Raw genomic sequence first — 23,461 nt, 5'->3', positions numbered from 1 at the left:
ACAGACAGTTGCAAAGTGTTTATGACAGACTGCTTTAACGATAACACTTTCTAATTGCACACCATTTATGTGAGGTTTCTAAGCTGTAAACAGTAGCTCTATTGATGCATGACACAGTCTTTATCTTTTCAGATAAGCTCCGCAGTCCATCACCCTCTGGAAAAGGTCTGCAAAAAATAAATAAAAAATGGTCTGAAATCCACTTAATATGACCTATCAGATTTTATGATTGCAAACTTGAATGTAAAAAACATGTATCAATGACCTATTTATATTTATATCTGCAATCCAGGTGGTATATTACAAAGTGGAAACCCCACAAGCATTTATTCATGTATTGTCAATATTTATAACAGCATTATTCCCAAATAAACACCACACAGCAATAAAAAGCCATTATTTACAACCAACAAATCCTTTACAAGGGATAGGCTACCTTGCCAGAAAGTGGCACCATCATTATTATTTTAGTGTCATTTAATTGTTGAAAGGCTTTCCCTTAAATAAAGACAATAAAGGGTCAGTGTTATAGTAATCTGGCCTGATATTCAGGTATATGCTGCGCCTATACTGAAAATAACACTTCCAGATTGACAATGACCTCAGGTTAGTTTTACATAAACAAAACGACCCAACAGTATACAAGCACAGGTGAAACCATTTATAGTCTGATTTTGTGCGCAGAGCAGTATGCACAAGTATTTGACATTGCACAAAAAATAATAATTTATAAAAATTAATTTTGCTGCTAGTCATTGACATATCCTAGGCTGTGATAATTTTTTAAAAAATCCAGTCAGTGTGTAGTATTTTGAAAATAATATATATCTTTTTAAATCTAAAAACATAGCATCATGGCAAAAAATGGCATTTAAAGGGTTAAAATGCTGAAAATTAATGAATATTTTATATTTATAATTAGGATTGATGTTGGTTAAATGAAAACAGAAACTAAGTTAATATTTGTATATAATATTTTTATTGCTTGATTTTGAAAAGCACATTTTGTGTGCAGAGTGATATGAGTAATATGAAAGCGGGCCCTACTTTAACCCTTTGAAACCAAGATCGACACAACTTTTCTTGAGATGCGTTAAGACGCCTTAAAACACTTAAAATACCAGAGCAAATTGGTTTGCTTTTCTTTGAAAGCATGGGGAAAAGGGCAAAAACCAACTTGTCGAGAAGTGTCCCACAAAGTGCAGGGAATTAGTAGATTTGGAAAATTATTTTTTTTTATAAAGCTAGGGAAAGCTATCTATTTCCCTAACTACATTTATGCATTTTTTGTAATTTCTTTGTTTTTATTATTATTTGTTTTGTTTGTTTGTTTGGTTGTTGTTTTTATAAACATTTTTCTTTTTTTTTCATTTTAAGGGTTTTTTTAAAATTAGTTTTTATAGGTTTCAGCTATTTTTTTAGGTTTGGGTTTTGGAAGAAATCAAGCCAATCTTGCTACAAATTTACTTATTTTTTTCTTAAGTAACAGCTGAATTCGGGATTTTTCCTTGTAACCTAATTGAGTATTTTAAATCTGTAGAATCTGGACTTTTACTTAAGTGAGGGTTTAGTGTGTCTTCCACCTCCACAGTTATGTTAGCGGATGGCTATCTCTCACTGAAAACAAACAATGTAAATCACAGTCCATCCAGTGCTTTACTCCAGTTCCGTGTCTTAAGCCCGGTGCTCGGTGAAGTGTGACAGTTCAATCCGACTGGAGCGCCTCCTCCTGGGTTTCCTCCCCGCTCCCTCCCGCTGCTGCTGGTTGGCTACATTGTATCAGTTCCCACACGAAGAACCAGCACGGCACTCATCCAGAAACGGTGAATACGGGGGGAATTAACCTGGATGGAAAGCTATTCGCTGTGGGATTAATCACCAGAAGGTCGCGGGAGAGGACTGGACTTGTGTCGGGCTCGAGGCGGCGCCGATAAAATGCCCTCCGGACTCGGGGTGTTTTCGATGAGGACGGTATCTCGGAGTGTGATGGCAGAAGTCCAGTGAATCGCTGGCCTCCCCTCCTCTCTTGTGTTGGATGTCTTGGGGAGTGCGCTGCCACTGCTTTCTGGTGCTTCACTGTTTTTCAGAGCTGTTATCCTAACCCACACTCTTGATCTGTTGTTTTTTATGGAGTGCACACCACCATGGACACAAGAGGGTTTGGAATAGGAGTGGCTAGCTAAGTCGGTAAGTTACTACATTTCTTTCTTTTTCTCTCTCTCTGTCTCTCATTGTTGATAGTGCTACGACTCGTTAGCCATTTAACGTTAGCCTTGCGTGCAAAGCGAGCTGGCTAGCTGTTACACCATATAGCCAACACAGCATGCAGCAGCAGGCAAGCTAGCCAAGCCTGACTGCACTCTGAGCTCATTGTTTCACTCTGCCAGCTAGCGTACTAGTCAGATTAGCTCATTACACCGAGCTAAGATAGCCCCGTTAGCTTCGTGAAGTTCAACCAACGTGTAAACACGTAAAACGGGCAGTCGAGTAAACGTTGAAGCAGCTAAATGCTAACTATTGCTATGAGTGAACAGGTTCTAACGGTCAGCGCGAGGACAGTAACGTTTATTAATCGATTAAAATACACGCTCGCCTGCCTGTGTTTATCGTTTTAACTTAAAGTGAAACATTGGGCAGTGAAATATTTTACGTAAACATGAGTTTTGACAGTAGTTAAAGCTGCAGATTCCACCATGGTTGTCTACAGTGTTTCCCAAACTGGGCACCGGGGACCCCAGGGCATCCGTGAGGGGGTCACCCCAGTGTTCCCGGATCCCTTCGTATAAACCTGGTTGGTGAGGGCTGCCTTTGCAGTTCAAATTGTAAAAGAACAAAGGAAAATGTTTAAATTGTGGGTTCGCACGGTCATGAAAAAACATGGAAAAGTCAAGAAATTTCTCAATGTCGTTTTCCAGGCCTGGAAAAGTCATGTAATTAGTAAAGATCATTAAAAGTTTTGGAAAGGTCATGGGATTTTATTGTGTGTAATGAAATTAATTGTTGCAGTAGTCTTCTGAGGATAACCCTCATACTGGGGAGCACTGGGGTGCATTTTGGAAAGTGGTTTATATTGTATTAGGTTGTATATAAAACTGGGATAGTTGCTCATATTCTATGGGATGTTATAAAAAAAATCGGTGAAGTTGTTCATATAGAATTGGAATCTAAATTTAAAATTAGGATACATTTTTTTATTTAGGCTACATGGTATTGGGTTGTATACAGAAATTGTATAGCAATTTATATATACATACATGTATATACACTATATAAAAAAGTGGGCATGATTGAATAAGTGTGTCCTTCCTACTTTTATTTTCAAACAAATATCTAAGTAGAATTAGTTTATTAAGGTTGACATACAGGTTCTGTATAGGCCTTTTTTTGTCTTTGTTTTTTATTGCACTTTGTTGTAAGGGTTGTTTGCTTTTATTTGTTTGTTTTGTTTTGTTTTGCTTTGGTTTTTTTACATCTTCGAAATAGAGATAAATTGACATTTCTTCTGTAAGTTATACCAGGGTTGCAAACCGTAAGCACTTTCTTTCATCGATTATTGGTCGATTAAGGAAAGCGCATTAAAAAACATGCAATCGGTCGATATTCATATTGAACAGCCAAATGTGATTCGACTGGCATAATTCTGAGTCGGGTACAGCCCTAATGTCAGGGGTAAATGTTGATATTCCCAAAAGCCTCATCTTTTTCCTCAGACACTAGCTTGCTAAATTGTTAGTCTTGGTAGCTTTAAGACACGGACAGCAGCGTCAGTGCCACGCAGTTGCATACATGACTTCTCATGTGGTACAAGTTTCGTTTGATCACAGCAAAAGTCAGTTAATTTTTGATCAAAAGCCTTAAATAACTACTGTGGTTAACACACGCTTAAGAGACTTTGATGTTTTGTTGTACGAAATAAAATGTCAGTAAATACCCTATAATACTTTTAGGCTTTTGTGTATCTTTAAAAAGGCAGTTGCTAACAAGTGGTTGAATCTCGCTACAGAACATCATCAAGCCAAACAGCGCTGAACACAGCTTTAGTCAGGTAGCGGTGGTGATGCGACAGTAGTGTAGTTCGCTTGTAGCCTAACGTTAGCGTTTTGCCTCTGGTGATTGCTTTGAACACTCAAGGAATTCTAGCTAGGAGAAGTTTAAGATAGCTGCAATCTTTAATTTACCGCTAGACACCACCACATCCCCCTAAATTTTACACACCTCACCTTTAAGGCATTATAGTTGGAGGATATTAAGCAGGGTAATAACGCACCCTGGGAACATAGATATGCTCCCTCTGCAGAGCAGAAAATGAAACATTTTTTACCAACGTGTCACTCTGAGGCTTAGACACAATGTGAGAATATGTGTGAGACTTGACTATTTGAACCCAATGTTTCACATCCACTATTGGTGCCACTGTTAATAACAGTTTGCTACATTTCTGAAACATCTAGAACAAAGTCTTCTCCAAGGGGACAAGATCTCATTAAAATGGTGGATTGTGGTGTAATAAATTTTGGGACCCTTCTCTTCAGATTACTCAGATTCTTTTTGTTGGCTTGTGTTGCTGGGGCTGTCCCATCTCCCCTGAAGTGAGTCATTCAATTAAAGTCCTTTTTTTTGGTTTAACAAGACCACTATGGGCTAACCCTGTGGTCTGTGCTGCTCCATAGAGTAAGACAGGACCACATAAAAGACCAGCCAAGTACTCTGCATCCCAGTACTCGGATAAAATCAGTCTAACTTGCAGAAATTCATATTTTTGTTCGGTAGTTAACTACACGCCATGAAAAGAGAAGTTTCTTTAAAATTGTTGCTAACGACAGATTGCCTTTAAATGTGTCAGTATTCATCTAAATCTGAATTAGCCATATTTGAATCTGCAAAATTACAGTTTTGTGTGGTTTCAAGTGTGAGATTTGCTTTTTAATTGCACGATGATTGTCGTTGTTCCTCCTTGTCATTGTTGTAATCAGTCGTTCACATATGTTATATGTGTTTCTGTTTTGACTAGTGCAACAGCTTAGTGCTTACAGTGCATTTCTTAAGGTCCCCCATCTGCCGTGATGAAATGAATGAATATCTAGACTTAATGAGTGTTAGCATTACCTTACGGACATAGTTGAGAGAGGGTCGATAGCCTCTGTAGAAACGCTAAAGTCAAATTGCTTTAAGTGTTAAATAAATTAGACTGCCCAATCTAGGCTGATACATGTGTTTATAGCTCATGGAAAATATGTTGGTTTTGCTGCATGAGAAATAGAGCTACATCATTTTGCTCATGAAAAAATCACGCTGTCGAGTCACAGTGAAGAACTCTTTTTTTTCTTGTTTGTTTGGTTGTCAATCTACGTTCTCCATGTTAGCTTTCATAGCACTCAGCTGAAAGCCTCAGTGCTTCCTTTACTCTGGATTTCACATCATTGTTGTGAGTTGCGTTGTGAGTAACACAAAAGACGAGTACTCTGAAATCTGATTTGAGCATATGGACTGAGACGCATCTGTAGAAATCCAATTGGGAAAGAATTCAAACCAACTCTGAATGTAGTTAGGGTATAATTGGCAAAAATCGCATATTTTTTGCAGTCCTGTCTTTTTAAAAACCAGTACAATCTAGGGTTGCAGTGGAATACCAGTTTCAAGGTGTATCGTGGTAATAAAACTGTCGGTTCATACAGTCTACTACATCATACATCTACATTATACGGTCTACTTTGCTTATCTACAGTATTGGAAAAACAGTATTGTGGTTTTATACGTATTTCCATTAATTCATCAAAATTTTAATTTCATATTGGGTCATTGTAACTGATAATAATAATTGGGGAAACCGTGATACTGAAATAATCTCTGAGACGGTTATTGTACTGTGAAATCTCACATTGTTGCAACCCCTATTGCCAAAATAAGGATTTAGACTGGCGGTACCCACCCACAGATTGGCAGGCAAATTTCTCCAACTGTTAATGTTTATTCAGATAATTGCACCAATCACCAAAGCGACAGAAAAGAAACTTTGAGTATTTGGTAGTCAACCGTTTCATTCATTCCATGAGAGCCTTGAACTTTTCTGGCAAATGCTGCCGTTACTTTGAAATATCATTTTGGCAGCTCCCTTGTCCGGGTGTGGTAATAACTCTGCACTGGCGACACTGATAAAGGAAAACCTGAACATAAATTTAGGCATGAGAAATTAATCTTAGCTAATCCGCTTTGTTCCAGTGTGTCTTGCTACAAACACGGCTGATTTACACCATTAGTATTTTGGAAGTTCTTAGTTTAACATCCAGATATCTCACTGCAGACTTGTGGTTTTGTAACTCTGTCAGAGAGGTTAGTGGGTAACAGCAGTTGGCTTGCTTGTTGGCTTGCTGTATCAGCCATTGTGGTCGTCGATAATGATTTCATTTGTCATACAGGAAGTAAGTTTACATACAGCACCTAAAAAATGCAGAAATTATTGTATGGGTTTGTCACCAATAAAGTGTTTCAGTATTTTAGCCATATAAAGCTATTTTCGGCCAGGTCAACTTTACTAGAGTCACTCTAATTTGTCAGCTGTGCCTATAAATGATTCAAGGCTTTCACTTATCCTGCAAGAGTGTTTGGTCAGTATTGATTCATTACTCACTTGTTTTGTATTGATTTTATTCATTTTAAGGGTGTTTTAGGTTGAGACCTTTTATTCTTCTCATATTCTCGTTCATAATGAATTCAATACAAGAGATGGTAATGTAACACCATCACGCCCAGAGGATTTCACATAGCCAAGGACTTTTGTTTTGTTCCTGAAATTGAAATTATGTAGCTGGCAAAATAATTGTTGGCACACTGGTGTTCCTGTTAATAACTGCAGTACTTCTTCAGAGCAAACATTTGTTCTTTTCTATCTTTTCTTTCAAGGAAACGGCATCTCAGTGTGAAGCAGAGAGCTGCTACTGCTTCCTTTCCAGCTGACTACCTTTTCAAAGACAGCTCCTCTCCATCTGATTACCCTTTTTTTAGTAGTAATTTGTTCTAATCATTGTAAGGGTGTTGGGAGCCTTGTTGTAGCACGCCAGACATGTTTTATACTATCTGACAGAGTCTTAAATTTCCCTCCCACTTTACAATTGATAGCTCTAAGCTCCACACAATAGCATGACATTTTATCGTCGTCAGAGATGTTTGAAGTTGCTTGGATGAGAGCCTGAGGTGAACATGGGAGCAATGCCACTTGAGGAAATAACCATTTCCGCATTCACCAATTTGATTTTTGTGATAAGTGAGCTGCTGGGAAGTGTTCTTTTTCAATGGGGGAGCATGGAAACAACAAAAGCTATCACACAAATGTGTTTCTGTTGACTAGAAGGAAATACTAAGTTTCAAGGCTCGGCAAAAACAGTGTTCATTTTGACCAGCCGCTTACCTTTTTTTAAAAAAAAAATCTGTTCCACATCAGAGTGTGTATCAAAGAAACTACGAGGAAGAATAGAATTTAATAGTGTTTGTTTAGAGGTCCAGGGCATCAGATTAGTCCAGGACAAGGGGATTATGTTGGCTTTGTAAGGCTCCCGTTATCCCATGGCCTCACACCAGCTGATGGCAAAGTAAGAAAGGATTTAGCCTATATCCTTAAAGGTAGCTGGTAATTTGAAGGCTTCCAAGCACCTCAATAGCACCTGAGCGAAGTGTATACCCTCGTATGCACTTATGTTCTTATTTTTTTAGACGGCAAAAATAATGGAGCGCATGCTAAATGAAAAGGGTATGTATTCTTTAATTCCCTTATTGCGATTGTGAGTGTGTATTAAGCCTCATAATGTAGGTAGTGTCATTAGAAATGTTGAGATGAGATGGAGCACCTTTTCTGGTTAAAGACATCAGGGTTTTCCCAAGGTTGAGATTTATTTGAAGTGGTCCTCCCTAGGGGTTGGGCTTGTTTAAGCTCTGGTGGGAAGCTCCAACATCCAACGCTGGAGAGGCGGCAGAAAAACATCATTACATACATGACCTGACTTCCAGATGGTAGTGAGTAATTGTAAATTCAAATCAATGCATTGCACACAGCAGGCTTTTTCTACTGCATTAAACAGGAGGACATTTAGAAGAAAAATTTAATGCATAGTAAACATATTAAGATATTCTTTTTGGGGTAGATGTTAGAATTTTAAAGCCAGCCTTATTCTGATTTTAGCCCTCAAGATATCTGTTAATACACAGTAGAATTGCAAAGATCAAAATGAGATAAATTAGTCCACCGACTTGCCATGAAAAAAAATGGATGGATTGTACATTTCTGCAAACCATGGATATGTTATTTTTTCACGTAATTATAATTAAGACTTTAAACCATTTTTTAATGGAAGTATGTCTAAGCAAGTCTCCCTTTTGAAACTAAAATAAAGGCAGATTCTCTGTCCGGTTGCATTCTTTTCAGTAGTGTAGAACAGCAAATGTAAAAGGTATGATTATCGTTGACTTTCATATCATGGTATACCCTAAAACCGGTATATATCGCTGCACCTCTACTCTTATGTAGGAAAAGCAACCATGTCTTGGTAAAATAGTTATAAATAAAAAATCAAAAAAGGTTATTGTGCCACGTTTGGAGCATAAAAAGCTACTGAAAATGCAGCAATGACTCGATAAAACACAGCCGGTTTTGTTGTTTGTTAGTCTTGAACAGTGGTCTGCAGCTTGACAGGCATGTTGCCTAGGTGACACTGTATCCACAGTACACCTCTTGATGCGTGAAACTCGCAAATGTAACGTATTAATGATACGCAGAAACGTACAATTCTAACATTTTCTCCTGGTGACTGGGCTAAATCTGCAACTATTTTGATAATCTATTATTCATTTCTTTGAGTAAAAATATCCAATGTGAACTCTCAAAAGTGTAAATTTGCTGCTTTTCTGTGTCTTAACATTACAGTTCAAGAAATATCTGTAGGTTTGGGTCACTTGATGGCATCACCTGCATACAAGGCCAAGTGATTAATTGACAAAATAACTGGCAAATTGACTGATTATAGCAATAAGTTGCTACTCTTATACAGAGCCCAAAGCCATATTTTCATATAGCTGTATACAGCACATTTGGCCTAAAGTAGGCTCATATTAGACCTTGTTAAGTGCTGGTTTTAACGGTTGAATAGATCTGCATTAGAGAAAAGCCTGCATCAAAGCTTTGCTATAATGGGTGAAGTGTTTTGTATAGTGCTCTATAGTGTTTTGTGTAAAACCCGTTGTGAGAAGTTTCATCTGGAGCTGCTGCGGGTGGAACATTTGAACAGCGTTTGGATCGTCTCTTCAACAGGAACAAATGCTGAGGTTCAAATGCAGCTTTCAGCCAACAGCAGTGCTTAAGAGGCACCTTTCTTTGTGAACATCATTAAGTAAAATGGCTTGTTGCATTTTTTATTTGCTCTTTTTTCATGTTAAAGCATAGCGAGGCGTTTTTCTGACAGCTTGCGGTTTACTTAAGATGCAATGGGTGAATGTAGACAAAGGATCTGAAATGGATCTGCCTTTCTATAGTCAATATTGATCTATCCACCCATTCATCCGCACATCCTGCGAACTGTTGTGTTAGCCTATGTGAGAATATCACCTCCTTTATTGCCCGGGGCATCTATTTGTAATGTTCACTTGATGTGACAGTTGCAATTTGAGCTGTAAGGTTGTAAGACTGTATCATGGGTCAAGAAAATGCAACTCTGCTGTAGTTTTTATAGCACTGAGTGGATTTCTCACAAGTGAATTGCTAATTACAGCAAAAAAGCACACATTGAATGCTTGTTGCACAGTCGCTGCTTTGCCAAAGACTGGTGATCCATCTTTTCCTGGGATGCGGGCCCAGGTTACACTCAACTCTCCCCCACACAAGCTATAAAGATATTGTCAGCTTTTGTGGTGCAGCGAGTCTTGAGTGCTGCAAAAATGCTGTCTCATTTGCCTTCTTCGGTTTGAAATATCGCAATCTGTGTTCTTAGAAAGGAAACCCACAGTAAGAATATGTCAGTTTAAGAGGATTTTGATAGGATTGGTTTTATTTTTGTGCTGTTGCTGTGATAACAAAGATGGAAATGCAGTAGTGTGTTGAAAGGGATATGTCTCTGATTTTTAACCAGCTTTGACTCAAAACATTGTGGGTAGTATCTGTAGTTGAACTGTGGTAAACTTCCCTCTATCTAATAAGTGCCTAGATACAGTATGGCGAATCTTGGTAGTTATAATTAATAAAAACTTTATTTATACAGCACCCTAAAAAACAGAGTTTACAAAGTGCTTTGACAAACAAAGCAAAGGAGAAATGGGATACACAGACAGCGATACAACAACGGAGCGCCGAACAGTTCTGTTGAACATAAGCAAGAAGAAATTAGGGTAGAGTTAGAGTAAAATTAGAAACAGAGGACACATAATGCAAGACAAAGGACACATAATGCCAAATATAAAATAATACAAAGAAACAGACCAAAAACAACAGCAACAGAAACAATAAAAGCAATAAAACCACAAATAAAAGGAAATAAAAGAAATAAAACATGAATTAAAAAGGTAAAATAGATAAAAAATAAAGGAAAATACAATATAAAAAGATTGGTGTAGCTTTTCTACCTCTTGAGCAAAAGCGTCTTTTTTCTCGGTTTTCTCTAGTCATATAACACCAATTTCAAAAGTATTTGCATCTTTCTACTGCAGAGACAGCCTAGTTTTATGTGGAGACTTATGTGGATCTTAATATTGGTGAAATACTTCCTCAACACACAATTGCTTTCAGTACTGCCTTCATTCATCCACTCATAAGCAACATGACCTCGTTAATCACTCTTGCTTCGCTTGTTTTTGACACTGGTGATCTTTTCACTGGAGGTTACACACAGCAATTTCCCATCTACAAATGGCTGATTAATACACCAGTTTACAGGAAATGATATGAAATTGTTGTGATATTTTCAAGCTGTTCTACACTTGCAAAGCTAATTTGTTGACAGAAAGCAGAAATGCAGTTCTCCCAGATGCATGTCAGCTTGATTTTAGCTGTCTTTTAAAAAGATGCATTTTTTAGTTGAGCGTATTGTAGCACAAGTAAAATGTGATGTGTGGGAATTCCTGAGAGCTACATCAAAAGTTGAACGTGGTGGCAGTGGGTGGTTCTGAGACTCTGTCCCCGTTGCCCTAATCATACTGCAGAACCCACTATCATCTGCAGAATCAAAGGGAAACCGTTGTCTCTCGGATGACACATGCATCGCTTGTGATATTGACGAGTAAATGAGAGAACATCCACAAAGGACAAAATTGCTGCAGTCTAAAGTGGAAACAGATGATCAAGTGGAACTTCAGCACAAATGTCAATACTTTTAGAAAAAGTAGTCTTTTTCTTTCCACAACTGTCTTTAAACCAACAGAGTTCTGCTATCTAGTTTCAACTCACCGCCTGAGCACACATGGTAACAGAAATGTTATATCCATTTTACTTTAAAGCATTCCTATCAAAACGGCTTCAGTTTATAGACCACTGAAGCGTTGTAATTTCAGGTTCACAGTGATCATGTCCAGTTGTAAAAAATTAACAGGGATTAGAGACTTCAGTTGTATGATTCTCCAGAAGATAAATATCATGGGGCTCTTTTATTAGGCAATATGCATTTTCACTTGTTCAATAGTGGAAACATAGTTCTGAGTGTTTTCTGTGCTTTAGATTTTATAGTGAGGCTTCAAAACCCGTTCACATCTGCATTATCAGTTCAAAGAAATCCCCATTAAATCTTAATACAGCATTATAGTCACTTTTGGTGTGCTGTTACAGACACTTGTATTAATGCCCTTGAGGTTTGACAGTCATGGTTGGCCATTGGCCCTCGGCAACCACACTTAGACCATTGCCAGCCATTTTGTGTAGTCTGGTTGCGGTTTTTGGTAACCAACACATGGATTCTTCTCTTTGGCAAGAAATCTCGCACACAGGCAAATAAGATTTCTGCTGTTGTGTTGGTTGGAAATGGAAAAATATGTTTAAAGTTTATGTTAAATTTAAAAAAACACAAAAAACCCCACAGATGACTTTTCCTAACATTATGAGAGTGAAACCCAAGCAAACAAGATGCAAAACTAGGCTCGGGTGAGTGGACAGTATATTGATGATTGGCTGAATACATAGCTGGTTGTGATTTTTGGGTGACTTTTGTCATTTTATGTTGCTGATTTATTGGTCTGCTTCTGAAAAACAAGTGACAGCCACTGCTCAGAAGGCAGAGAGTGACAACAGCAAAAAAAAAAAAAAAAAACACACACACACAAAGCCAAGGTATTTTCTTTTTACAATCAGACTACAAGAAATTTAAGATAGTCTGAGTTTGGTTAAAGAGAGACATTTGAATTTAGATGGCGTATGGCTGTATTTCTTTGATATCACGCCATTATGCCGCCTCTCCGTAGTGTATAAAAGGTACGTCGCTAACTTTTTGTTTTTATTTTTCCTAGCTTGCGTGTCCGTGTATACCTGTCTGTGTCCCCACTCTAAATTCTCAGGTTTTTACGGGTTCATTAAGGCATCCCTCAACAGCAGTTTGAAAAAGTTTGAATTGTGGGGTGGATAATCGATCAGTGGATCCAATCACTGCAGATTAAATCAATGGATGAGAGGAGCAGCTTTTTGTGAGTGAAAGCAAACTTTTAGACCCTGTGTTATGAACGATTAAGTTTCAGTTTCACAGTACAGCGCTGCTCTGTCTGTGTCCAGAGAATGCTTTCTGCTCAGACAGTTTGGAGAAATGAATAACTGAATGTAAAACATATTCCAACAGCATCCCTAATTCATGGTATAGCCTCAAAAATATAGACATAATGTCCAACTCTAGTAGAATCTACACCTGTAACAAATTACAAATCTGATGAGGCTGTAGGAGGACATTATCTCTCCCTTTTAATTTTTTTTAATTAATCTGACAAGCTGATGGAATCTGATTCTCTTACTTGGACAGAAAATTGCATGTCATCCCCCGAAGGAAAATCAATAGAGAAAACACACATTAAACATTTCAGTCTCAAGAGTATAGATCCTAAACAAAGCTCAGGAATGTGGTGAGAAAAAACAGTTATTAGAAAATAACACAATAACACACACTTACAGTAATCCGACACATTTCATTCAGTCGCTATAGAAAAACAACCAGTAATGACCCTGAACAGATCACACGGTTTGTGCAGGCAGTGTGTTTTCTCCTGTCTTCAGTGCTATGATGCAAACTGCACATGATTAAAAAAAAAAAAAACATTTGCCGTGTGGACATTTGTCTCAACAGTTAGAGAAGCAATCTTGTGGCTTTAACATAAGTGGATTGGACTGTCCTGACTGGTTTGGAAAAATATGGGTGGGTAACGTTTCACTCAACGGCTTAAGGCAGATTTATGCCTCTGTGTTGAGATGTTGTGGTATCTACGTGCAGGGCAACCGGTTACATGGAGACCACAAGAATTGTAATTGGACAGCTTTGTCTGCTTTCTGTTTTCCCCAACATTTTTCCATTGCTGGTAGAGTTTGTTGATGAGGAAGACAACATGGAGCAGGCTAAAAAAATGCTCAATAATCCTCCTTTTCAGTAATAGACAAATGTGTATTTTGTACTCTTGCAAAGTCATTTCCACTGAGAGCCTCTTTCTATCCAAGATCACCTTTGTCTATAGCAAAGGGGATAAATGAAGGCAAACCCTAATTACTAAAGGAGTATCATAAAAGCACAGCATGGCCTGATAATGTACAACATGTCCATTTTGTGAGGTAGCAGTCCACAGCAGTCGGCGGGTTAATTCCTACGCTGAACCATAAATCAGTTACCACGCCGAAGGCATCTACTGCAGGAGCAGTGAAACAACTCGACAGAGGTGCATAAATTCAGCTTTAGTGTTATTAGTTGTAAAGGGAAGTATTGGGATCCTCCAAGCAGTGTATATATCAGACTTAGTATGAATATGTAGCATGGCACTGCTGAAAAAGAGTATTTGTGCTACTGTGAATGGTTGTCGTAGGTCTAAGTTGTACTTTATCATAATATGCCAAAGAAAATAGATTACATGCTAACATAAAAGGGAGAATATGATGTCTGACAGTCTACCTGTTTGCTTTGCATTTTAATTTGGCAGGCACTATAAAAGAGGATTGATGATGTCGGAGTGAAAGAGAGCAGACAGGCATGCAGAATTTGAGAGGTAGATGGATAACTGACTGCCAACATTTACAATCTGAGGAAAAAGCAAGCAAACCTGGACTCTTTAGTTTTCATGGTGACGGAGCATTTGAGCTCTGACCTAGATGACTTGCATTTCTTTGCAGGTAAATGCGCATGTGACCTTGTCACTTCCTTTAACGGATGGCCTGTGACTGGAGCGTGGTGGCAGCAAATATGTAAACAAGACTGTGAGACATCGGAACATTTTTAAAGGCATGACTACTAGGAGTATAAATCACCAGTTTCATCACAACACGATATTTACAGATTCTTTCAACAATTATTTGACATTTTCCGATATCACAAAGTCTGCCAGGGATCACAGGCCCCTGTATTGAATCAAAATCATATCTTGGCAGACTTCGATCGATATAGGTAATCACATAGGTAATTCTTAATAATTTTAACTGGTCAAGTACAATACAGTTTATTTTAAATTGACTCCACTAAGACTTCTGACAGAAATGCCTTTCTGACAGAAATGCCTTTCTGACAGAAAGGCCTTTCTGGAAGAAATGTTTTAATTTTTACCAAATCCATGGTCTTTTTCCTGAAACTTCAAAGCTAACTGGTTTAAAGTCCTGAAAGCTAACTTTTTCCAACAGCCATAAAATGTGGATTAACAGCGAGACTAGACCAAAACAGCTGTTTTTTTGCCAGTCATCCACTGTTAGCGTAAGTATTTTAACACTTCTACCAGAGTTTAGCTTAACAATTTGCATGCATTATACATACTTTTTCTAACTTAAGCCACTGCTTTTCCCGACCGAACAGCACGGTTGAATTTCTGCATGCATATTTTTTTTAGTCTAACATTGTTGAAACAGAGCAGCTAATGTTGCTGTGTTGCTGCTAGAAGTTAGTGAGGTGAGATGTTTGGCAGGTACGTTGTTGTTAATCCCATAGCATCATTGTGTACATATGGCGTGTGCGTTGTCTATTGACCGTAATTCTCTTTAAAATATTTCCACACTGCTGATATATTTCTGAGTAAACAGCTTTCTGCTTATTGTCTTTCTCTTGACTGATGCCATCATCTGCTTGCCACTGTTTGACAGTGACACAGAATTTCGAAATAAAGGTGTGTTCTAAAGATTACAATATGGACATGTGAAATTCCATCGTTGATCAATGAATTGATAAATATATCGATGCAGATCAGTAAATCGTTACACCCCTAATGATTACTTTGTTTAATAGAACACAATAAATCATCTATCTCTCCTAAGACTCCTACAGCTATTTTGCAACATGGAAACTGTGGTTGTGTGCAGCAATAGTGTATTCCAGGAGTTCAAGCCCAGTTTGCAGAGGGATAATGTCAGATGAAAAGTGGGAGTGAACATTGGTGAAAAGGTTACACAAACATCCAGCACCAACAAGCAATTATACAGTACTGGAGCAAGAAAAAATTATAAAGGCATCGTAAAACTCAAGTCTGTTTTTATCTCCATACTGGGTTTTACTTTTACTATCAGTGCTACTCCGCCTCTGCCTTACATCCATTTTCCAGCATTCCAAATGCCAGCAGTGATCGAGTGTGTGCGCAAGTGTCAACACTCACTGTCAGATGATACTGCATACTTCTTAGGAGCTAGATGTCAGTTGCAAGATGAAGCTGCCAGAGGTGGAAGGAAGAAGGCCTATTTAATGTGATGTGCAAAAAAAAGAAAGAAAATAGTCAAAAAGATGGCTCAGTAATTGATTCTACGCCATCAGAAACTTGCAGTAATTCGGATCAATCATGAATCAGTTCCAAATTGGTACTTACTCCTGATACCCATCAATGTTTAAATGTGACACTTGTGCCTCTCAGGAAAAGATCACTGTTGCATTGATTCTGGAAAGCTACCATGTGAGAGTGACAACGCTATTTCAAGCCCTGCTTGTTGACTTGGCCTCTGTTAAGCAGCTGCTGGAAGAGAGGCAGGCAGTTATGTGAGGTTAATGGTTGTCCGTGCCCTCGCGCTAGTTAGACATTCACATGGCAACACCTCAACTGTCCATGGGTACAAACAGTAGTGCAGTGTATGAGTCACCCAGCAGTGAACTGTTGTCTTCTCATTGCCTGGGTCCAGACCTTGGAAAACGCCCACTCCACTGAGGTCAAGTTGACTGACTCGTCTGGCATTGTGACACGAAACTGCAGTTTCTCAGTTGATATAAAAAACAATCAACGAGTACAGTGTGGGCACTAGCATTCGGTTCATCAGTGCCATGGGCAGAAGATGAGTATATAACAATAACGAGCGCTATACAGGGTTGCGCAAACATTGGTTTATTTTTATGGTGGCCTACCACGATCAAAACATTTGCTGTCAAGAATTGGTTTTATATTTTTTTAAGCTGGACCGTACATTAGTCATATTTGAATACTTGTTCGATTGATGATTGCACAACTCTCTCTGAGCTCAGAGCATATTCTGGGCACAGACGGAGCAGTGAAATTGAAACTTCGCCATTCATTATGCTGGGTCTTAAAGTCTGCAGCAGCCATCTATCTGATCAGATCTAACCAGATCAACAGATAAATTATTTTTCCCAAGATTCAAACTCTTCAAACTACTGGGACGGGAAAAAAGATCTCATGGCGACGAGCTCCAGCTGCTGTTCACGGATCAGCAAAAATGTCTGAATTTAGAGAGGGGATACAACTGCTGTATGCTGGGGGCTTTTCTAAATCGTCATCCTTTTGCAATATCGCCAGAGATCTTAGTTTAATGCACTTCGCTTCACTTCACTCTTAAAACCCTGGCAAAATCGGTATGTTGGCATGGCTATGCGTCAGTATAACAATCCTGTATGTAGCATTTAGTGGCATCGAGCGATGAGGTTGCGGTCAGTAACCAACTCAAACATGTGGCCGGCATGACAATGAAAACTGCCCTACTCAGAGCAAATCCTACATCCTACACACTTGACCTTTTAAAATGACATTAGACTTAACAGATACATTGGTCTCTAGTGATTGGTTAGGGAAAATTGAATCCCCCTCCCCCACAGGAATCACTTTAAGTGGATGGGAGTGTAACGAGTTGACATTTCTGTCTGTATCAGCGAAGTCTTCTCATATTTAGACCAGTGTTTGCTGTGTGTGTGTTATTGTTCCATATTACAGATTTCTACAGATCAGTAGGTTAGTAGAAGATTCAGTATGGATTAAACTATTTTACAGATTGAAATGTCAAGAGAACTTCCATGTTGATACTATTAGTCTGACTGAATGTCTTGTGTGCAGATGGTTATTTCAGTTTGCAGTACGTTTGCTGGAATCTCGCCTGGCAGGCTGCCTGCGCAGGAATGCATGTAATAAACAATACACAAAAGACTGAGGCGAAGAAGTAGTGTCTTTATCTTATTCTATTATACACACAGACCCATAAAGACACACACACCCAGCAGTGTTAGACAAGGGACTGTCTGCTCCTCAGCCTCAGGCCTTGTCCTTTCACAGCTCTTCCTTTTCTCATTTGTCAGTCAGTGTTCAAGTAGAAAAACAAGCCTTCTCTACCCAACATGTTTATTTAACTCGTCTGTTTACATTCTGGGTTGAGGAGGAAAACATCAATATGACACTGACTGACTGATGGATTGGTGGGGAAAATATTTCACATGGAAATAGGGATTATAACAATTGTTTTCAATTAATAGTTTAAAAAAGATGAAATACACACAATAACACCAACAAGCATGTCCCAGCCATATGAATCACTTTTTAACTACCCCTGGAAATGGTTTCCCTTTTGTTGTGAGCGTCTTGCGCGTCTTTTCAAAATGCTGTGCATGTGTCATGAAGATGATGTATTTTGAGGTTGATGTTTGCGTGTTGTTAAGTTGATGACTTTTGTCATGTCGTGATGTTTGTTTCCTTGTCTTGAAATTGATGATTTTGTTGTGAAGTTGATGTTTTGTGTTGTGAAGTTGGCGATTTTGTCGTGAGTTTGGCGATTTTGTCATGAAGTTAATTTTTTTGTGTGGTGAAGTTGAAGTTTTTTAGTGTTGTGAAATTGTTTTCGTGTCATCAAGTTGAAGAATTTGTCTCGTGAAGTTGATGTTTTTGTGTTGAGAATTTGATGTCTTTGTGTGGCATGAAGTTGTTTTCCTGTGTGTTGAAGTTGATGTTTTCGTGTGTCGTCACATTCATAGTGTGTCGTTGTCAAGTTGGTGAATGTTTTTTTAAATGCGTGTGTTTGTGTTGTTAAGTTGGTAATTTACTTGTGTTGTGTCTATTTGCAGTGCATTGAGCTCTCAGGGTCAAAGTTAGAAATAGAAAAACATCATGCCTGAAACAAAAAACATATGATTTCTAAACAAACATGTACTTGCAGATAAACTACATTTTGTAATACGCCAACCCAGTCTGTTTAACTGTCTTCAGATGGTGGTGCTGCTTTGGCATCAAGGTGTGAATTATGTTCAGTGAATGTGACATAGCTTTAGACAGAAAATCTTTATAGTGGGAGTTGAGCATATGGCTGCAAAGTACTGCACTTTAAACTGCTTGTTATGGCCTTAAACATCTTGAAGCTGGCTTGTTCATTTTCTCCTTGTTCCATTCAGATCTGCCTTAAACGTCTCAGGAAGAAAATGTGGCACAACATCTATTCTCCATCTGCCCATAGCCACTGTTGCATTTCAAAAAGTGCAAATAAATATGTAACTGCCTTTTTATAATGTAAAAAATGGACCCTTTAACAAGATGTAGTTGCTGTGTTAGACTCTGGTATATTTCTGCTGAATCAGAAGACTGTCAAAGAAACTGTGCATTAAACGTTGGTTAAGCTTAGTGTTGTCTTCACATTGGGTAAAACTCTTGATTTGAAGCCTGACTAGAGCCAAGCTAACTGGAGGCAGTCAGGCTTGACCGTCACGCTGATTATCCTCTAATGAGAAAGCGCTTGAGCCTGCTGAGTTGACTGATCACCCCACCCCCAACATTGCCACTGATTCCTGTGTCTGATAAAATCAAAGGCCCTTAGCAGTGCAGGCTGACCCAAAGTCTGGGTTGTTTATTTTGAATGGTTTAGTGACTGAAGTTCAAGACCAGCCCAGGAAAAAGCCAATGAGGCGCTGAAGAGGAAATGCCCATTGAGTAGGAATTATCATATCCTATCATTTTAGAGTGCATGAAAAACGAGAGCATGGCTGAGTGTCTGTGTGCTTACCAGGAAATACTATAAAGAAATATGGATGAGACATATTGATGAACATAATTATAGAATTCAAGTAGTGCTGTCGCTGATTTTCATAATTTGGCCTAACAAGCCATTTGGGAAATCACTAACAAAATGCAGTAGTGTTTCCAGTGCTGAGTTTCTAGATTGGTTAGATATGTAGTTAATAACCTACCTGATACACCAATCACTGCTATACTTGTTTGACAATACTATACTTTTTTATTACAGTTAAAAGATAAGATGTTCATACTGACCAGGAAACATCAAAATTAACTCTTAAAAATATGTAAATTGGCTCATTTACTGTTGTTTTTTTCTGAAGTAGCTAATGATTTTCTCAGATGAACATTTTGTGCTTAACTTGCTGTTCTTGACAGCTAGGGTAACCAGAGCAAACAAAAAACAAATCAAAAATCGATTGGACTGTATTTAGCTGCCTCATTTGTCGAGCCATACAAAAAAGAAGGTGCTACTCAGTTCATTATAACAGTAACCTTTACTTATTTATTTAACCTTTATTTATACTGGAAATCTCATTGAGACACAAGGTTTCATTCTCAATTTTTGGTGTTTACATTACACTTTCTGCAGACAATAATGAGGTCCAGTCTCTCAGGAAATTGCTGCTACTACATGTTTGTTTACTTCTGCTTTTGTTATGTACTCGTCTGCTTGCACTTTTGAACCTTCATCTCATGTTACTGCAAGATCTTTTCATGTCTTTTGTGACATGATGTAGTACTGTTTGCAGTATTGTGTAAACCTCTGGTCACTGTGTATGAACGCTCTTTTGTCGGCAAAGCAAAATCAATAGTCAAGACCAGTCATTAAGTTCAAAACACTTTTGCAGCAATGCCTGTTAGGAAGACACCCTTAGGTTTTATTCATAACAACTTAAAATATCTGACTGTGTAGTTGTCAACCTTAAAGTCAACACAAAGCACTTTACGTGTTCCCTGGTCTCCACTGGTGCTTTTCCTACTTCTGATTATGAATAATTCAGTTTAATGGCAAAGTTCTCTTGTTCTTTTTGAAGTACTACAGCTCACATTTAAACAGACTCTGAAAGTCCTTTTCATCCAAGTTAGGATGTTAATTGACTGAATTTTATTTGTTGGCATTTTCAGCTTATCTGATATCTACTATCCATTCTATATATTGTTCTATATATCGCAAATGTCTGTTTTGTCTTTTGAGTTAGTGTTTTGTTTTGGTCTTTTCTTAGTAATGTCAATGTCAAATTGTTATTAAGTTGTTACATTTACTGGAACAGTGAGTCTCTCTGTCTCAAAGTCTAGATCTACTGCTGGCACATTCCCATATCAGGTTGAATATTTCCTGTTAATATAAATACATCAGTGTTATTTTTTAAATCTGGCATTATTGCAGAAGTCAATACTTGGTCCCTTCTGTTCTCAACAGCTATACAGTTTTGGTGTTAAACATGGTGTGTTTTTTGCAGATGACACCAGCCTATACTTTGACATTTTTGAAAACGTCTGTGGCTATATAAGCAAATCAAATTTGTTTAATATAATCATGACAATGTAAATATTCTTACTAACCAAGACAATCATTCTTATAATATTATGATCATCATATCAGTCATCAGTCTAACCCGACCTTGTTGCTGAACTCTGAGTAGCTTTCAGTTGATAAACAAGGCCTGTTGTTTTTTCAGTTTTCTATTCACAGTTTAATTTAATTTTCATGTTTTAGGACATTCACAGCTGTAACGCCAAGTCCAACGAATGAACAGAGGACAGCATGGTGATGCCAAATATACCAATTAATGGCCTTTGAAGGGATAATAATTCCACCCCAACATTGCATTAAAATTTTACATTACAGAGACCAATGACAAACAAGCCACGATCTGCTGCAGCGAACGACTAATACATCTTAAATTTAATGCTGGTCATTTGAAGATGTAGCATAATGTGATAATAATGTGACCTAGTTTTATAGTTGTTACATATGGAAATACAAAACTGTAATAAATAGTAATGTCTGCTTCATAGGGCAGTTTCTATTACATCTTTTTCTACATAAATTTAAGAAAGATCCCAATCACTATAAGACTTTTGGGGCCAATTCCGATAACAGGAATTTAAAAATGATTCCAGTAGATATTGATCTGTACATTAAACACTTTTAAAAGAAGCGGGTTATTTTACATTTTAACATTTAACTCTAATATGTTAAAAAATGCTAGATTTTCAAAAGAATCCATCTATAGCTCTGCCTGTCAGCTTGATTTGGGCCGAATGCGAGTCAGTATATGGGTGCAGTCGAGCTGTTTCATGAGACGGCTGGCTTGACTGCAGTTTACTCTGCTACGTTACTGACTGTACTGACAAAACTATATATATATATATATATATATATATATATATATATATATATATATATAGAAGCGTGGATGACATGACTATTTCAGTTATATAAAAAAAATAGTGTCATTATTTAACTTGCCAGCAATGTTTTTTACAAACTAGTTGTTAACTGAGCATGAATACAGTACTTTATTTCACAGTATTATCTGCTCACCTGGGGTGTTAACTCAGCCTACACTGAGAGTTATGAAGCGATAAGACAGCCTTCATTTTCCATCATGCCTGTCTAGTGCCAAACTGCGTAAAATTAATTTACGTTTGCTGTTTTATGTTCCAAAATGTAAATGTTGAGCTACTTTTTGCTCGTGTTTGTAATGTGTAGGTTTATAACATGGTGGCTTATGGTAGTAATTGTCATTTTTCTGTCGGTTTATAGTTTGAAACATTGTGAGGTAGCTTTTGTGGTAGTTTCCACTACTATAAGTGACTACAGCACCACATTTTGCTATTGTGACACACACACACACACGCATAGCCACAAGGTGAGAACAATACCAGCCTGACTGTTGCAGCTGGTAACAAGTGCTCCACAGTAGATGCTGCTGCTGTTACTATATCGATTTGCATCGAGACAGAGTGTCTCAATTATAGAATGAAGTGAGCAGAGATAATGAGAAGTGTTTTGATAATCTTAGTGACTGGCTTTTGTAATTCAGAAATCATGGCAGAGTGCAGTGGCTGAGAATGTTAATGGGGCTGCTCTTGTTTCTGCCAGAGTCCTCTTTTAGCACAGGAAAAATCAATCTGGCACCTTGTCAAGGTTTTAAGATCGGGATTTCCTTACACTCTGGCCAATCTGAGAGTTCTTTTCATCCTCTGCATCGGCTGTTGCCACAGACAAGCCACAATTTGATTATATATTTGTTACTCATGGGTGGGTCGAATTCTCAGTTCAGACTGGTATTGCTACTTAGCGTCACAGTGGTCTCGTTGTCATATATTTTTCTTTCTGTAAATAATGATGTTGAGAGTGTGCTGAAAACATTAAGTTACTTCTAATAGTATTTCAGAGAACAAGCACTTGTGTGCTCATAGCTCGCCTGAATGAGAATAAGGTCATTTACTGAGGCAAGCATCAAATGACAGTAAATGCACTTAATTAAGCTTTGATTTATCTCAAGCAAATGTTTGTTTACTTCTAATAATTCAGCTGTGATATTTAGCTCAATTTGATTGCAGTCCACACAGAGCTGACTTTATCTGTCAGCTACTTAAACTTTGAGAGCAAGTCTTTGTTCTCTCATTTAATCTGTTGATATCCCCATCAAAGTGAGTGCACACTGACTAGCTAGAAACATTACGGAGTAATGTTGATTTGCAGGAAGTTTAAGTTATACATAAAAGATACAGTTAATCACTGCTAATCCATGATTGCCCCATAACATTCTTATATTTTAAACTGGTGGCTTTTCTGGTACCAAGTGAAAAAAGTATTTGGTTAAGTAAACAACATAATTACAGTGCAAGTGGCTCTTCATTTATGTGTATAGCCTTCAGTTGAATTTGTTGGCAGTTATCTCAGTGTCCCCACTATTAGACATTTCATTTCAAGATGTCAGCTAGCTGCAGCCCACACATTTTCTTCATTAATGCACTTATCTGTCTGTATTTAAAAACAGAAGAAGCTCCAATAAGATTTGTTTTTAATTTGTCTCTTCAAACTCTGCCTGAC

At 37.9% G+C, this 23,461-nt stretch overlaps 1 protein-coding gene across 3 annotated transcripts in view; it reads left to right on the top strand.

Annotated features, from left to right (window-relative positions):
• The first annotated feature begins 333 nt into the window (after positions 1–333).
• Positions 334–23,461, top strand: part of znf609b (zinc finger protein 609b) — a 111,347-nt gene continuing 88,219 nt past the window's right edge. The window contains exon 1 of one of the 3 annotated variants that reach the window (XM_042491447.2): positions 334–2,187. The gene's annotated coding sequence lies outside the window, so the exon portion shown is untranslated. The remainder of the gene's footprint in view (positions 2,188–23,461) is intronic. The other 2 variants (XM_042491438.2, XM_042491455.2) reach the window with 2 other exon arrangements.

Source organism: Plectropomus leopardus, chromosome 1, assembly GCF_026936395.1.
Source record: "Plectropomus leopardus strain MGB_pleo_1.0 chromosome 1, ASM2693639v1, whole genome shotgun sequence".
In the NCBI taxonomy this organism is placed as follows: Eukaryota; Metazoa; Chordata; class Actinopteri; order Perciformes; family Serranidae; genus Plectropomus; species Plectropomus leopardus.
This window is presented reverse-complemented; position numbering and strand designations above follow the sequence as displayed.